This window comes from Pongo abelii, chromosome 10 (genome assembly GCF_028885655.2).
Source record: "Pongo abelii isolate AG06213 chromosome 10, NHGRI_mPonAbe1-v2.0_pri, whole genome shotgun sequence".
NCBI lineage: Eukaryota > Metazoa > Chordata > Mammalia > Primates > Hominidae > Pongo > Pongo abelii.
Window position 1 is genome coordinate 8,509,075 of NC_071995.2, and position 15,513 is coordinate 8,524,587.

Here is a 15,513-nt window from a genome sequence, read left to right on the forward strand (position 1 = left end):
ATAGGAGGAAACCTCGAACCTCTCTCCCCAGGTAGTTTGGGGCTAAGGATTTTAAAGGTTTTGGAGTGAGCCAAAGTGTGGAGATCATTGATAGGTCAGAGTTCAGGGTGAAATCATGGACACAGGAAGAAACTGCATTCTCAGGCGGATTTGGCTCCTCTGGGGGTAGGGGGTGGTCTTCAAACTGGTTAGCTCAGCTATTTCGCTGGAATTTGGGGTCTGAAAAACATCTTAAGCAATTCTTGAACAAAAGCCTTATGATTCTAATGTCAGGGACCCTATCTATAGGAACAATGGGGATGCAAATGGTCAGTGTCTAATGCTACTGAGTATCGATTACAAGGAAGAGGGCCAAAGAGCAGCCTGATTAATGATTAATTATAATTATATTTCTGTCCAGAATTCCTCTTAACTCTGTGGGGACAGCTTCATTTGGGCTGAAATAGGTAGGAAAGACATAATAAGAAGCAAACTGGCCAGGTATGGTGGCTCAAGCCTGTAATCCCAGCACTTTGGGGGGCCAAGGCAGGCCGATAACTTGAGGCCAGGAGTTTGGGACCAGCCTGGCCAACATGGTGGAACCCCATCTCTACTAAAAATAAAAAATTAGTTGGGCCTGGTGGCAGTCACTTGTAGTCTTGGCTACTTGGGAGGCTGAGGCACGAGAATTGCTTGAACCCTGGAGACGGAGGTTGCAGTGAGCCGAGATAGCACCACTGCACTCCAGCCTGGGCAACAGAATAAGACTCTGTCTCAAAAAAAAAACAACAAAAAAAGCAAATCAGTTAACACATTTGGCTTAGATTGTCTCTTGGTGCTTGATGCTTTCACTTTATGCTACAATTTATCAAGTATACTGAGTATCTTATAAAATTTGGTGGATGGCCGGGTGTGGTGGCTCACGCCTGTAATCCCAGCACTTTGGGAGGCCGAGGCAGGTGGATCACTTGAGGTCAGGAGTTCGAGACCAGCCTGACCAACATGGTAAAACCCCGTCTCTACTAAAAATACAAAAATTAGCCCAGCGTGGTGGCGAGCGCCTGTAATCACAGCTACTCTGCAGGCTGAGGCAGGAGAATTACTTGAACCCAGGAGGCGGAAGTTGCAGTGAGCCGAGATTGCGCCACTGCACTCCAGCCTAGGGAACAAGAGTGAAACTCCGTCTCAAAAAAAAAAAAAAAAAAATTAGTGGATAGTTTGCAGCTCTTGCTGTGCTTGTGACAGAGGTATGAGCCAGTTGCTTAGGATAAAGCCAGAGCTTCTACACCATGGCATATTCTTGGTAGACAAGTGAATTACTCTACGGGATTTCTGAAGGCAAGATTGGTGGACCAATCATATTCTCTGACAGATTAATTACATATATTTTCTCCCAGCTTCTGATTGGCCATTAAGTAGAGGATTTGAACAGTGATCTTTGTAACGATGATATGAAATGAAAGCTTGGGCCCAGGCACAGTGGTTCATGCCTGTAATCCCAGCACTTTGGGAGGCCAAGGCGAAAGGATTGCTTGAGGCCAAGAGTTCAAGACCAGCCTGGGCAACATAGCGAAACCCTGTCTCTAAAGAAAATAATAATAGTAAGAGCTATGCCAGGCGCAGTGGCTCACACTTGTAATCCCAGCACTTTGGGAGGCTGAGGTGGGCAGATCACTTGAGGTCAGGAGTTCAAGACCAGCCTGGCCAACATGGTGAAACCCCATCTCTACTAAAAATACAAAAATTAGCCAGGCATGGTGGCAGACACCTGTAATCCTAGCTACTAGGAAGGCTGAGGCATGAGAATCACTTGAGCCCAGGAGACGGAGGTTTCAGTGAGCAGAGATCGTGCCAATGCACTTTAGCCGGTGCAACAGAGCAAGACTCCGTCTCAAATAATAATAATAATAATAATAATAAAGAGCCATATAAGAGATTATACAACTGGGTGATATAGTTTGGATATAAGCCCTCCACCCAAATCTCATGTTGAATTGTGATCCCCACTATTGGAGGTGGGGTCTGGTGGGAGGTGATTGGATCATGTGGATGGATTTCTCGTGATGGTTTAACACCATCTCCTTGGTGTTGTCCTCACAATAGGGAGTGACTTCTCATGAGACCTGGCTGTTTAAAACTGTGGCACCTCAGTCTCTTTCTCTTGCTCCTGCTCCCACTATGTGAGACACCTGCTCCCCCTTCACCTTTCACCATGATTGTAACCTTCCTGAGGCCTCCCCAGAAGCAGATGCCTGTGTCATGCTTCCTGTACAGCCTGCAGAACCATAAGCCAATTAAACCTCTTTTCTTTTTAAATTACTCAGGCTCAGGTATTTCTTTCTTTCCTTTCTTTTCTTTCTTTTTTTTTTTTTTTGAGACAAGATCTCACTCTGTCACCCAGGCTGGAGTGCAGTGGTGCCATCATGGCTCATTGCAACCTCAACCTCGACCTCCTGGGCTCAGGTGATCCCCCACCTTAGCCTCCCGAGTAGCTGGGACTACAGGTATGCACCGCCACACCTGGCTAACTTTTTGTTTTTTTTTTTATTGAGACATGGTCTCACTACATTGCCCAGGCTGGTCTTGAACTCCTTGGCTCAAGCAGTGTGCCTGCCTCGGCCTCCCCAAGTGCTGGGGTTACAGGTGTGAGCTGCCATGTTTGGCAAGTATTTCTTTAGAGCAATGTAAGATCAGCCTAATAGATCAGGTAAACAGTAGGGATAAAATAAGCTACAGTCTTAAAGTAATAAGGAACATTACACCTTACTGAATATCCAAATCCCTGAGTATGTAAATGTTTGTACAATTTCTTAGTCATATCCGAAGTTACATTTCGATGGAATCATATGCTTCCTATTAATATCCTCAACCCACAGAGTAATCATTTTTGCCAACTTCAGTGAATGTTTACACAGTATATCACTTCAAGGCAGTTTTTTTTAAATAAAGAAACAGAAGTTACTTCCTACATGATGAAAAAATAAATAACAACAGAGCCATGCTGAAATATAGATTCTGGACAGTCAGCTGGGCTTACTCACTAGCTAAGTGATGTTTTCCTTTACACCAGTCTTAAAATAAAGTTCAAGCAGTCCTCTAGGGAAATAATAAAACCAGAAAATGTGGCTAAGCGTGGTGGCTCACGCCTGTAATCCCAGCACTTGGGGAGGCCGAGGTGGGAGGATTGCTTGAGCCCAGGAGTCTGAGATCTGTCTGGGCAACATGGTGAAACCCTGTCTGTGCAAAAAATACAAAAAATGAGCTGGGTGTGGTGGCACGCATCTCTAGTCCCACTTACTCGGGAGGCTGAGCTGGGAGAATCACCTGAGCCTAGGAGATCAAGGTTGCAGTGAGCTATAATTGTACTACTGCACTCCAGCCTGGGCAACAGAGGGAGACCCTATCTCAAATAAAACAAACAAACAACAAAACCCCAGAAAATGTTAAACCTTAGAATGATTAAGAATCTGCTATAGGGATGGGCATGGTGGTTCATACCTGTAGTCCCTACTACTTAGGAGGCTGAGGCAGGAGGATTGCTCAAGACCAGGAGTTTGAGACCAGTCTGGGCAACATAATGATATACCCATCTCTAAAACACAACAAAAAAATTAGCCAAGCACAGTGGCTTCCCCCTTGAGTCCCAACTACTCAGGAGGCTGAGGCAGGAGGATTGCTTGAGCCCAAGAATTCGAGGCTGCAGTGAGGTATGATCACACCACTGCACTCTAGCCTGGGCAATGGAGCAACACTATGTTGCTTAAAAAAAAAAAAAAGAAAGAAAGAAAGAAAGAAAAGAAAAAGACTGCTACATGTATCTGATAAAACAAGGACTATAATCAGGGGTTAAAGGGAATACCCAGTGTAGTGTATAGCCCAGGTGATGGTGAAGGTATCTTTCACCAACTAGACATGCTCATGTCCTTGGGAAAGAGGTGAGTTTAAGACAAAATCACTAGTGATGGATCAAGGTGATGGCAAAACAATTTCAAGACCTACAGGCCTTCGATGGTCCTTCTTTTGGGAGTGTTTTGTATTCTTTGCTGGGATGATTAGTCTGGTGAGTTCACAAGAGAAGTCAGAGGAGAGGTTTAAGAAAAGTTTATTATACTAGATCCTAGAGACATAGAGGCATGGCATAGCATGCAGTGCCACATGGAAAACACCGGGGTGGTCAGGATGCTGAAGACAGGAGCAAGCGAAGGTTTAGGACAGAGCGTTTCTTGCAGTTTTGGGAAAGGGAAGAGGTAAGACAGAGTGGGGTAAGTTTAGGATTGGCTAATTAGATATCTAGTCTCTAGATATCCCGGCACTAGATACCAGGCAACTAGGAACCACGCCTATAATCTAGAGTACACCTAGAGTATACTAGATACGCGGTTCCTGGCATCTAGTGCTGGGATGATTACTGCAGAGAAATAGTGCCTCCTGGGGCTTATGAACCAGATAGAGGAGGTTTGGTTCTCGACTGATTACTCTGTATATTAAAGATGTGCTCCTGGCTGAGACTGCTATCTCTAAGAATTGGCTGGCCCTAGAGAGACAGTCTCCACTTAGCCAGAAAGACTTTTTAACGTGTTAAAACATCATAATTTTTTTTGTTTTTGAGACAGAGTGTCGCTCTGTTGCCCAGGCTGGAGTGCAGTGGCGCAATCCCGGCTTACTGCAACCTCCACCTCCTGGGTTCAAGCAATTCTCCTGCCTCAGCCTCCCGAGTAGCTGGGATTACAGGCGCCTGCCACCACACCCGCCTAATTTTTGTATTTTTAGTAGAGACGGGGTTTCACCGTGTTGGCCAGGCTGGTCTCGAACTTCTGACCTCAGGTGATCTGCCTACCTCAGCCTTCCAAAGTGCTGGGATTACAGGCGTGAGCCACCTCACCTGGCTGATATACATAAAATTTTATATGTGTATACACACACACACTACAGAAGGCCCTCCTATGCATCATATCAATTGCCCATATTCATATGCAACATTATTCTTTATTTTTATTTTTTTGAGATGGAATCTCACTCTATTGCCCAGGCTGGAGTGCGGTGGCACGATCTTAGCTCACTGCAACCTCCGCCTCTGTTCAAGAGATTCTCCTGCTTCAGCCTCCTGAGCAGCTGGGACTACATACAGGCTTGTGCCATCACTCCCAGCTACTTTTTCTATTTTTAGTAGAGACAGGGTTTCACTATGTTGGCCAGGCTTGTCTTGAACTCCTGAGTTCAAGTGTTCCAGCCACCTCGGCCTCCCAAAGTGCAGGGATTACAGGCATGAGACACCACACCCAGCCTGCAAAATAAATTTATATATATGGCCAGGCCCTGTGGCTCACACCTGTAATTCTAGCACCTTGGGAGACTGAAGCAGGAGGATCACTCAAGGCCAGGAGTTTGAGACCAACCTGGGCAACACAGTGAGACCTCATCTCCAAAAAAAAAAAAAAAAAAAAAAATTAAAAACAAAAAACTAATATATGGCAAAACTGCAATCACTTTTGCACCAAACTAATACTTCCCCTTCAAAAAATTATTTTAGATTAGCCAGGCATGGGGGCATGGGGTTGTAGTCCCAGCAACTTGAGAATTAAGTCAGGAGGCTTCCTTGAGCCCAGGAGTTTAAGGCCGTAGTGTGCTATAAGCTCCAGGAAGCCACCTTTGAACCTTTAAGCTGATTTGAGATGATATCCTCCATGTGCTTTCTATGCATGCTGGTGTCAAATTTTGTGTTTGAAATTGGGTATTGTTGGTTCTCCTTCCTCTAGGAGCATTTTTAAAGGGAAAGGCTGTGTTTCACTAACTCTGCAGCACCAGCACCTACAATGGGGTTCAACAAACAGCAGGTGCTCAAAAGATATGTGATACAGAAATGAATGATCTCCCTCTGCTTGAGGAAGGTATGGCCAATCTAGCCAGTCACAGTCACCAGAAAGTGAGATTAAATTCTGTAGCCTTTGTGCTATAGAGTTCTGTTCCTACCCAAAGCAACAACTTTATCAGAAACTGTAGGGCTGAGCTAAGCCTGAGTAGAGGAAAACCAACATGCACATTTCAGGAATAAACATGGAAATTCAGTCTAGAACAAGAGCTGGGCATGGTGGCTTGTGCCTGTAATCCCAGCACTTTGGCAGGCCAAGGTTGGCGGATTGTTTGAGTTCAGGAGTTCAAGACCAGCCTGGGCAACGTGGTGAAATCCTGTCTCTACAAAAAAATGCAAAAATTAGCTTGGCATGGTGGCTCGTGACTGTAGTCTCAGCTACTTGGGAGGCTGAGGTGGGAAGCCTTGAGCCCGGGAGGTGGAGATTGCAGTAAGCTGAGATCATGCCATGACACTCCAGCCTGGGTGACAGAGCCAGGTCCTTTCTCAAAAACAAAAGTCTAGAACAACAGAGACTAGAATTAAGGTATTTCCATGAGACTAGAGTTTAGAATACAGACCTAGCAGAGGTCATCAGAGCATAGATAGGACAGAAATAAGGCAAAAGTGTCCTGGGGTGATGGCGAGAAACATAAGCTGGTATTTGGACTTTGAGTTTAAGTGCTGTTAGGTACATGTTTGTGAGTCATACTGGCTTATGGGACCAGGGACAGGAGAGACAGCCAGTTAGGCAAGGAATTACAGCCACTGGGTAAGACCCAGGCTCAGATGCGATATGTTCTTTGAGTACAACTGTTAACAAGGAGCAAAGCTCCAGTCAGTGTAGAAAATGGTGGTCGGCTTTTAATTCACTTTCTTTTTGCAACTTTCATATCTAGTCATTCACTTCTTCAAGTTAATTCTTCATAAACTGTTTTATAGCTGTCATTCTAATTCTCACTACTACCACCTTAGTATCAACATTCTTCATTGTGAAAAGATGAGTAGAGACGATAATATTGACTCTCTTTGGGGAATTTGAGGGGAAAAAAATGCCCAGTAGCCATAGGATTAAGAATATAAAATAGAAAGTGAAGAAAGGGGCAGGTATGATGGGTTGTATGCAAGTTAAAATCTTATAGAAAAGAAACTGAGTAAGTCAGGAATTCAGCTGACAAGGGAGGTGAGCAGAGGGAACCCTTAGAGAGAAAAGGAGATATTCAGAGACAGAGGCCGTGTGGTCCCTGAAAAACAGACAGAAAAAGTAGCCAATCACTACAGCCATCTCAGTTATTCAATCCAACACAAATGCAGGTGTTGCTCTGAGGTATTTTGTAGATATGTCTAAAGTCCATAATCCATTGATTTTACGTATGGAAGATGATTCTAGATCATTGGGTGTGCTTGACTGAATTAGTTGAAAGAAGTTAAGAACAGAACTGAGGCTTCCCTGAAGAAGAAATTCCACCTACAGAATATAGCATTGTTCATGTACTAGAGTTCCATCCTGCCCTTCTTGACAGCCTCCCCTGCAGATTTGAGACTTCCCTTACCATCCCCCATAACCACCTATGCCAATATAGGTCCACCTACAGTCCTCTTTCTCCCGTTTAACCCTGACTGTTAAACTCTTTTCTACAGATTGCTCAACCCTCACAAAATGTTTTGTAAGTCATTGTTGGAACAAGGACTTGAGCGCTTGAGGCCATCCTATCCAGGCTGATCCCATTGCTGTGGAATGTTACAGCACAGGGGTCCTACAGATGTAGCTTTATAATCACTGTCCCAGGCTATTACATGTGGAAGGACAGTTTTTAGACACTCAGAGAACCATGCCATCTCCTCTGCTAGATTTCAATTTTACTGAAATCTTCTTAACTCCTTAAAGCTGTGAAATATTCTATAGGGTAATGAGAAAATGCTGGAGAATATAGAATAATGAAATTTATATTGCTTCCTAAGTTTAAAATAGTATTTCTTTTCTTTAATTTTAATTATTAAAGATATCCATTGCTTCTTTCTCTCATCTACTCGTCTTCCTGGAGATAACCACAGCTAATAGGTTGGAGTTTCTCTTTAGCCCTTTTGCTAAGCATATGTATATATGTATGTGTATGTTTGAAAAGAAGGCTATATGTGTCGGTATGTGTTATCTATCTACACACCCACATACACATGTTAAAACATAAATGAGATCAAGCTATGCAAATTATTTGTCCAGTTTTTTTTTTTTTTTTTTTTTTTTTTGTGAGACAGGCTGTCACTGTGTCACCCAGGCTGAGTACAGTGGCCCAATCACAGCTCAGCTCATTGCAGCCTCAATTTCTCAGGCTAAGGTAATCCTCCTCCATCAGCCTGAGTAGCTAGGACTACAAGCACATGTCAGCACACCCGGCTACTTTTTTTGTTTTTTTAAGACAGAGTCTCACTCTGTTGCCCAGGCTGGAGGTCTGTGGTGAGATCTTGGCTCACAGCAACCTCCGCCTCTCGGGTTCAAGCCATTCTCATGCCTCAGCCTCCTGAGTAGTTGGGATTATAGGCACCCATCACCAAACCTAGCTAATTTTTGTATTTTTAGTAGAGACAGAGTTTCACCATGTTGGCCAGGCTGTTCTTAAACTCCAGACCTCAAGTGATCCTCCCGCCTCAGCCTCCCAAAGGGCTGATATTACAGGCATGAGTCACTGCATCTGGCTGAATCTGATCTTTTAGATGTTGGCATTTTAAGATGAAAAATTTGGCTGATCCAAAGGTAGCAAGTTACCTCAATTGACTGTTCACAGTTACAGATGAAACTCCTTGTTCTATTCTTTCCCTACCTTCCCACTGCTGCACTTGACTAGTCTTTAAAAAGAAGTCCTTAAAATGGGCCAGGCTTGGTGGCTCACGCCTGTAATCCCAGCACTTTGGGAGGCTGAAGTGGGAGGATCACCTAAGGTCAGGAGTTCGAGACCAGCCTGGCCAACATGGTGAAACCCTCTCTCTACTAAAAATACAAAAATTAGCCAGGCATGCTGGTGGGTGCCTGTAATCCCAGCTACTCGGGAGGCTGAGGCAGGATGATCGCTTGAACCCAGGAGGTGGAGGTTGCAGTGAACCTAGATTGTGCCATTGCACTCCATCCTGGGCATCGAGAGCAAAACTCCGTCTCAAAAAATAAAATAAAATGAACAAAAATGATGAAAGATCTGAGAAAATTTGATTAGATCTGTTAACATCATTGAGATATTTAGGATATTTAAGAAAACTTGTTTTGCCATTTTGTAGGTTTAATTTATTAGATTTACTTGCAAATCTGCCATGTAAAGCATTTAAGCTGGTTAAAAGAGTTTATGTTAATATGCACAATGTAATTTAAAACATTAAAAGTAGTGTAAGCTGGGTGCTGTTGTGCGTGCCTGTAGTTCCTGCTACTGGGGGAGCTGTGGCAGGAGGATCACTTGAGCCTAGTGGTTTGAGTCCAGCCTGGGCAACATAGCAAGACTCCAGGAAAGGAAAGGAAAGGAAAGGAAAGGAAACGAGAGGGGAGGGGAGGGGAGGGGAGGGGAGGGGAGGGGAGGGGAAGGGAGGGGAAGGGAAGGGAAGGGAAGGGAAGGGAGAAAGGAGGGAGGGAGGGAAGGAAGGAAGGAAGGAAGGAAGGAAGGAAACAGTGTAATCAAATTTGCCAATAGGATTTTTTAGCCAGATGTGGCAGCTCAGGCCCGTAATCCCAGTGTTCTGGGAGGCTGAGGCAAGAGGATCCTTTCAGGCCAGGAGTTTGAGACCAGCTTGGCCAACATAGCAAGTGTCCATCTCTACAAATAATATTTTATTTATTTTATTATTTTTTAATTAATTAATTTTTTTTTCTATATAGAGACGAGGTGTCACTGTGTTGCCCAGGCTGGCCTCAAACTTCTGGGCTCAAGTGATCCTCCCGCCTCGGCCTCCCAAAGTGCTGGGATTATAGGCGTGCACCACAGTGCCTGGCCCTCTACAAATTATTTATTTACTTATTTACTTATTTTGAGACAGGGGCTCGCTCTGTCACTGGGGCTGGAGTGCAGTGGTGCGACCTCGGCTCACTGCAACCTCTGCCTCCTAGGCTCAAGCGCTCCTCCCATCTCAGCCTCCCCAGTAGCTGGCAATACAGATGCGTGCCACCACGCCTGGCTAATTTTTTGTGTTTTTAGTAGAGATGGGGTTTTACCATGTTGCCCAGGCTGGTCTCGAACTCCTGAGCTCAAGCCATCCTCCCGCCTTGGCCTCCCAAAGTGCTGGGATTACAGGCATGAGCCACTACGCCCGGCCTCTACAAATAATATTTTTTAAAAAAGTAGTCGGGAATGGTGGTATATGCTTGTAGTCCCAGCTACTTGAAAGACTGAGGTAGGAGGATTGCTTGACCCTAGGAGTTTGGGACTGCACAGTGAGCTGTGATCATACCATTGCATTCTAGCCTTGGTGATATAATGCCGGATCTGTCCCACAGACACTGGCCAAGCGACGGATGAAAGGAATACTCAGACACAGGTATGCAGTGTAAGAGCCGCTAGGGGACTGCTGGCGGAGTAAGCAGTCTCGAGCAGCTGGAGCTGCTTGCATTTATTTAATACAAACATAATGCGAAAGCCTGGAGCAAACACAATCTACAGGTAATTAACATTATTGTTCTCCCTTACCTAGAGCAGTCACTTGGGGTTGGCCAAAGGTGGTTTCTGGGCAACATGGGTAAACAAGCCTATTTAAATAAATTCCCCTATACTTCCTTATACCTATTTCTTGCCCTCTGCCTCAGGGAAAGGGAACAGCTGCCTCCAGCTTATTCTCCCCAGAAGCTTTGCAGAGCCTTCTGACCTTTCAAAAGGCCTGCTTCTTTCCCTATAGCTTCTTCCATCACTCTGACCTATCCCCCACAACAAAGCAAGATTCAGTCTCAAAAAAAAAATAATTCTGTTTTTAAAAATATAATCTCTATCTTGGGTTGCTCCAATATTAAAGAACAAGTGAAAGTGGTTGTCATTTAATGCAAAAAATTAGATTTGTAAGTCATATAACACAATTTTTAAGTTTGAAATAGGACCGGGCATGGTGGCTCACACCTGTAATCCCAGCACTTTGGGAGGCCAAGGCAGGTGGATCACTTGAGATCAGGAGTTCGAGACCAGCCTAGCCAACATGGCAAAACCCCGTGTCTACCAAAAATACAAAAATTAGCCAGGCGTGGTGGTGCATGCCTGTAATCCCAGCTACTCAGGAGGCAAGAGAATTGCTTGACCAGTGGGGAGGCAGAGGTTGCAGTGAGCCAAGATCATGCCACTGCACTCCAGCCTGAGCAACAGAGCAAGCCTCCATCTCAAAAAAGAAAAAAAAAAGTTCGAAATAAAGGCTTACAATTCCAAAATACTATGAATAATGCTTTCTGTGATGAAAAGGTTTTTTTGCTTTTTTTTTTTGGTTTTTTTTGAGATGGAATTTCGCTCTTGTTGCCCAGGCTGGAGTGCAGTGGCACGATCTTGGCTCACTACAACCTCCGCCTCCTGGGTTCAAGCGATTTTCCTGCCTCAACCTCCCAAGTAGCTGGGATTACAGGCGCCCGCCACCAAGCCCAGCTAATTTTTGTATTTTTAGTAGAGACACGGTTTCACCATATTGGCCAGGCTGGTCTCGAACTCCTGACCTCAGGTGATGCACCCACCTCGGCCTCCCATAGTGCTGGGATTACAGGTGTGAGCCACTGTGTCTGGCTGCCAACTTTCATTTTAAAACTTCATGTAATATTTTATCCATGTACATGGATTTCCAAAGCTTATTGAAGGCAGAGACTTTTTTTAATTAAAAGTTTTCTTCATATATCTTCATGATGTCACAATGCTATGCACATAGTAGAGTTAATCAGCAAATATTTGGAAGAATAAATAAATAATTAACAAACTTTTCTCATGAAATCTTAAAAATAATTATTGTCGGCTGGGCACGGTGGCTCATGCCTGTAATCCCAGCACTTTAGGAGGCCAAGGTGGGTGGATCACTTGAGATCAGGAGTTTGAGACCAGCCCGGCCAACATGGCTAAACCCCATCTCTATGAAAAATACAAAAAATTAGCAGGTCGTTGTGGTACATGCCTGTAGTTCTAGCTACTCAGGAGGCTGAGGCAGGAGAATCACTTGAACCCAGGAGGCAGAAGTTGCAGTGAGCTGAGAACACACACTGCACTCCAGCCTGAGCGACAGAGCAAGACTCTGTCTCAAAAAATAATAATAGTAATAATAGTCATTGTCTCTATTACAAAGTAATTCTCAGGAAAGTATAAGAAATAGTGAACATTATAGGCTATTGCAATAGACTAAGCAAAAGTTAATGATGGCTTGAACTAAAGTGTGTCAACGGCTTCCAGCCAAAAGGCACCAGGAGCACACCTAGAGTTGAACTAATTGGGTCTATTGCTGCAGTGAGGGGAGAGCACACATCATGGGGAGACATGAGCTATGAGTTGTCTCAGTAAGAGGGTGTTAGAAAGAACGAATAATAGAAGTTGGACTTTGGTGAGTGTATAGAGCACCCTTCATGTAACTAACTCCAGCCGGGTGTAGTGGCTCATGCCTGTAATCCCAGCACTTTGGGAGGCCAAGGCAGGAGGATCACTGGAAGTCAGAAGTTTGAGACCAGCCTGGCCAATATACAGAAACCCCGTCTCTACTGAAAAAAAAAAAAATTAGCTGGGTGTGGTGGTGCGTGCCTGTAATCCCAGCTACTCAGGAGGCTGAGGCAGGAGAATCGCTTGAACCCAGAAGCCAGATGTTGCAGTGAGCAGAGATCACGCCATTGCACTCCAACAGAGCGAGACTCCATCTCAAAAAAAAAAACAAAAAACAAAAAGACGTAACTAACTCCATCTTATTAAAAAAGATGCCATTTTACGTTTCATAGGGCACTTTGCCAATAAGAATAACACGTTTCGTTTAATAAATAAATTTTTTTAAAAGGCTGCATACAACCAGATAAAAACACAAACACACTCTTCCACTATCAGTTCTCACCAAATACTCTATAAATATGAAAAAGATTAGGCCTTCAACAACTCAAAACAGCTATCCTAAGTGACACTTTCTTGCAGTTACTCATGATAAAAACCTGGCATCTGCCACCAAAGGCTCTACCACCTCCCAGTTTTCCTTACATGACCAGCAAACCACCCACCCCAGACCCGGACTCCTTTTATCATCCTTTTATCATCTTCACTCCCACTAAACTAGTTCACGAACCCTTTCTCCTAGCTCTCTCTCTCTTTTTTAATGTTAAATGTTACTTTGTTTATTGTAAAATAGTTAACCTGTAATATTTACATATTAATTTAATATACTATAATAATATATCGTTTACAATATTGACTGACTTATAAAGTGACTTGAGCCCGTGTCTCTGCGGCTCTGACTACCAAAGAAACAAAAAGTACTTTAAAAAAACGGCCTCCTTAAGAACTCCATATAATCTATAACTTTTGTGATTAAAACAACATCGATAAAATCCTAACATTGTAAAAACACACAAACATACACAGACTTGGTTATTTCTAACCTTACACCACTCATGACAGTCGGGTGATTTGCAGGGAGAGTCAAATAAAATGAAGATTTGCTCTGGATTTAGATGTTGTTAGGGAATCGGGTCAATTCTGTAATTGGGGATGTGAATAGATATTATCTCAGGAAGGGCAGATTAGAACAAGGATAAAGCTGTAATTGGTAAAGACGTAGCAGTCACTTGTCCTGGCCTAGGCCATTTCTGCTTCCCTGCGCTTGGTCCTAACAGAGTAGTCTGGCAGGACACACAGCAATCTCCCTCTCAGTTTAGGAGGGCCATCTCCTAAGAATAGGGCTGGCAGGAAAGGACAATTTAAGATTAAAAAAGAAAAAAGAAAATGTAGCAGTCATTCATTTTTAGCCAAGAGAGGGATGTTTGATATTTTGTGGGTGGCGCAGTGAACTTGTTTGTTTGTTCGTTTTCTGTATTTAGACAAAATTATGAAGAGGCTTTGCTTTCTCTTATTTTATCATAGTCTTAGAGTAACTTTTTCTGAGGTTGGGAGACTGTTATGTCCAATAGGAAAATAATTTGTCTTAGTTGTGAGTATCAAGCCAGCTTTCAACCGTCAGGGGCTGCTTTCTTTTCATCTTTCTCAGGGGATAGTAGAGGAGATAGAGAAACTTAAATTCAAGAGATAGCTAGAAAACAAGATTTATAAAACTAGCCATTGGGGCAGAGGGTGAGGTCAGGGGTAATTTCTAAGTTTCTGGCTTGCAAACAGAAAGGATGGCAGTGCCATTCATGGAGACAGCATCAGCTTTCTATTATTGTCTAATTTAATACTTACCAAAAATAATGATAATATTATTATTATTTTGGGATAGGATCTCACTCTGTCATCCAGGCTAGTGTGCAGTGGTGCGATCTTGGCTCACTGTAACCTCTGCACCCTGGGCTCAAGCAATCCACCCACCTGAGCCCTCCTGAGTAGCTGGGACTACAAGTGCACGCTACCAAGCCCAGCTAATTTTTGTAATTTTTGTACAGATGAGGTTTTGCTCTGTTGCCCAGGTTGGTCTCGAACTCCTGGGCTTAAGCGGTCCACCCTCCTCAGCCTCCCAAAGTGCTGACATACAGGCAAGAGCCAAAGATACGTGAAATGTTAATATTAATGGGCCCATTTTACAGAGAGGAAAGAAATTAAGGCTTTACAGAGATTAAATAGCTAACCCATTGTCACATGGAACCAGAACTCTAATTTAGGCTTGCTTGACTTCGAAGTCATACTGACAGGCCCGGCACGGTGGCTCACTCCTGTAATCCCAGCACTTTGGGAGGCTGAGGCAGGCAGATCACTTGAGGCCAAGAGTTTGAGACCAGCCTGGCCAACATTGTGAAACCCTGTCTCTACTAAAAATACAAAAATTAGCCAGGTGTGGTGGCACATACCTGTAATTTAAGCTACTCAGGAGTCTGAGGCACAAGAATCACTTGAGCCCAGGAGGCAGAGGTTGCAGTGAGCCAAGATCATGCCACTGTACTCCAGCCTAGGTGACAGAGTAAGACTCTATCTCAAAAAAAAAAAAGTCATACTGACTTAAAAAAATGTATATAATTCTACTATCTAATTCCAGGCTATTTTCATCACCCTCAAAAGAAAAATCTCATACCCATTAAGTAGACACTCCTCATTTCCCCCTGCCTCTAGTCCATGAAAACCACAGATCTTTCAGTCTCTATGGATTTTCCTATTCTGGACATTTTATATAAGTGGAATCATACAATGAGTGACTTTTTGTGTCTAAATTCTTTCACATAGCACAGTGTTTGCAAGGTTTATCCATGTTGTAGCATGCATCAGCACTTCATTTTTATGGCTGAATAAAATTCCATTGTATAGATATACCACCTTTTGTTTATTTATTCATTAGTTGATAGTGTGTCTACTTTTTGGCCATTATGAATATGCTTTTTTGAACATTCCTGTACAAGTTTTTGTTTGAACACATGTCTCTAATTCTCTTTGATATATACCCAGGAGTAGAGTTGCTCGGTCATATGGTAATTCTATGTTTAACTTTAGAGGAACTGCCACACTGTTTTCCACAACTGCTGCACCATTTTATATTTTCACCAGCCAATGTATGAGGGTTCCAATTTCTACAGTACTCGTTATCGG

At 43.5% G+C, this 15,513-nt stretch overlaps 1 non-coding gene across 1 annotated transcript; it reads left to right on the plus strand.

Annotated features, from left to right (window-relative positions):
- Positions 1-13,571: 13,571 nt before the first annotated feature.
- LOC112135988 (small Cajal body-specific RNA 11) lies at positions 13,572-13,703 on the plus strand. The gene has a single exon (XR_002917203.1). It is a non-coding gene; the product is annotated as a small Cajal body-specific RNA 11 (non-coding RNA).
- Positions 13,704-15,513: the final 1,810 nt, after the last annotated feature.